General features: G+C 43.7%; 1 non-coding gene across 1 annotated transcript; it reads left to right on the top strand.

The window, feature by feature from the left end:
- Positions 1–2,091: 2,091 nt before the first annotated feature.
- Trnav-cac (transfer RNA valine (anticodon CAC)) lies at positions 2,092–2,164 on the top strand. Its single transcript has one exon. It is a non-coding gene; the product is annotated as a tRNA-Val (tRNA).
- The last annotated feature ends 685 nt before the right edge of the window (positions 2,165–2,849 follow it).

The raw sequence follows: 2,849 nt of genomic DNA, 5'->3' as shown, positions 1-2,849 counted from the left end.
GTTAAATACTTTACTGCCACTGAAGAAATACTAAAGACAGAGACATAAGAAAGATGGTGTGAAGGCATTTCAGGAGCTGGCAAGATCATACCCATCGCAAGCTTAAGGGAGTAAAGGTGGAAATTCTCTTGAGAAGAGACCAGTCCTTCCAGACTAGAAAGTTTTCCAATGCGTTTGGTCACCCGGACACTCAGAGGCTGCTGCAGCAAGGGCCCCTGGAGGCTTGGCTACTGCTGGAGATGGCGAGAGACCTTGGTGTCAACCACATGGTGTTAGTTCTGCAGGAATGCAGGACGCTGGATTTAGGGGGTCATGGAGGCTTCCACCAGGATTTCAAAGGAAGGCATTGAAGGCCAGGCAAAGTGCAGCAGGGTGAGTCCCCGCGGGCAGCCCCTGAGAAGTCAAAAGTGTGGGGATTTGAGGAAGAAGTCGAAGTTGCAGTGGAGACCCAGAGTTTAAGAAATGCCAATGACATGGGGCATCATTCCAGGAAGGCTGCAGGAATTGAGCAGAGACAAGCCAACAGAGAGGCCACTTAGGCTGCAACCAGTAAGGCCACAGGGGTGGAGCTACACAAGCCTTCCTGAGAGAATATCACCATGCCAAGTGCCCAGGTGATGGACGTGGAGCTATAGGAATTGTTTGCTCAACTGGATTTTGGTCTTGCTTTGATCCTACCCTTCTTTCTATGCCCCTATTTTTCTAAATGGAAATGTTTACTCTGTACCATTATGTATTGGATACTTATAAATTGTTTTTGATTTTACAGGAGCTTACAATACAAGATTACCTTGAGCCTCAGAGAAGACTTTGGACTTGAATTTTGAGCATTCTTGAAACTATTGAGACTATGGGGAGCCTTGGGAATGGGTTAAATGTATTTCGCATTGTTAGATGAGTGTGTGCTTTGGGGAGCCAGGGGCAGAATGTTATGGTTTAGATGTAGTGTCCCCCAAAATCTCACGAGTGAGACGGTGCAAGAAGGTTTGGAGGAGAAATGATTGGGTCATAGCCTTGTCTAATCAGTGAATCAATCCCTGATGGGATTAACTGAGTGGTAGCTGGAAGGGTATGGCTGGGGGAAGTGGTTCATTGGGGTTGGGGCTATGGGGTATATATTTTGTGTCTGGAGAATGGTCTTTCTTTCTCTGCTTCCTGTTGGTCATGTGAGTTGCTTCCCTCTGCCACACTGTTCTGCCATGATTTTCTGCCTCACTTGGAGCCCTGAGGAATGGAGCCTGCTTCTATGGACTAAGACCTCTGAAACTGTGAGCCCTCAAATAAACCATTCCTCCTCTACAATTGTTCTGGTTGGGTTTTTTAGTCACAGCAGTGAAATAGCTGACTAAAACAATTTCTGTCTCGATCGACATTTGTGTAGTTTACAATATGTAAGTCACAGAACTCCATGTAAGTTTCAACTTAAAAAAGAAAGGGCCTCACTGAGTGCCCAACATAATAAATGAAAAGAGCCCATACCAATTTGCACATCATTATAAGACAGAAGAGGAACAGGAGAAAAGAATATTCTAAAGATTTCCAAGAGGGAAATCAGGACGCTTACAAAGAAACAAGAATCAGACTGGCATTAGACTCTCATCAGCTACCTTCACAGTTCTGAAAGAGATGATTTTCAGCGTAGGATTTCCATATCTAGCCGACCCATTATTCAAGTTGCAAGAACTCCTAAAATTTAACTCCCATAAATCCTTTTTAAGGAGGTAACTTGAAGATGTGTTGTTGTCAGTGAGGGAGTAAACCAAGAAAGAGGAAGACTGAGGATGAAAAAAGAAAAGAAACCAAAACCTTACTGTAGATAGAACTCGGAAGAATAGGGACGAGTTTCAGGACAAGAGCTGGTCACAGCCCTAAGAGAAGCCAGTCCAGGTCAAAGCTGGAGGACGGGGGCCCCAGGGAGGGGTGGTCCTGATGAAGAGGGGACCTGGAGAGAATATACTTTATAAAGATTTCTAAAAAACTTGATACTATGATAAAGACAAATTATGACAAAAGAATAAAGAAAGGCAACTCAAAATCTGTAACCTACCATACCTCTCAACACACACCCAAAAGAAAACTGAAATTATGGCTGGGGATATAGCTCAGTTGGTAGAGTGTTTGCCTCACAAGCACAAGGCCCTGGGTTCAATCCCCAGTACCGCTAAAAAAACCCAAAAAACAAACAAACAAAAAACCCTGAAATTGTAGTACACTACTCAGCTTTGCTGTGACTCGTCCTTGCCTAGGCACAATCGAGGAAATACTTTTCAATGATTTTCAACTCTTAGAATCAACTTGAGGGATCTATTAAGGTGACAGGATAAATGTACACATTTTCAATTTCTACAATGTCATGGTAGAAACATGAATAACTGAAATTAGGAGGTGAAACCAGGAGAGGTGGGGTGAAGGGAAGGGTGGGTGTATTAATCTTCTCTTTTTCCCAAGTGCATCTTTGGAGGATGGGAGATCAGAAAGGCAACCAGCAGAAGAACCAAACAGAGAGAGATGTTGAGAGCCAGGTAGAGGTGGTGTGTGGGAGATAAATCCTTGTCTATTAGAGCAGGAAGTCAATAGATTGCATCTAAAATTGATGAATCAAGAAATATCTGTGGAAGCATAATATTGAGAAAAATGGAGGTAAATATAAGAGAAGGCATCTTAAAAAGTTGGATGTGGCTGCTTGAGGGGAACGGAGTAGGCGTAGGCAGTACTTCAGCAGGACACTGTTTTTAATCCTTGCACATCTTTTACCTGGAATGAAAAGGGCCCCCTTTTTGGGGTACTGGGGATTGAACTCAGGGGCACTCAACCACTGAGCCACACCCCCTAGCCCGATTTTGTATTTT

This window comes from Sciurus carolinensis, chromosome 3 (assembly GCF_902686445.1).
Source record: "Sciurus carolinensis chromosome 3, mSciCar1.2, whole genome shotgun sequence".
Classification (NCBI taxonomy): domain Eukaryota; kingdom Metazoa; phylum Chordata; class Mammalia; order Rodentia; family Sciuridae; genus Sciurus; species Sciurus carolinensis.
The sequence above is the reverse complement of the archived record's forward strand: the minus strand, read 5'-3'. Positions and strand labels throughout refer to the sequence as shown.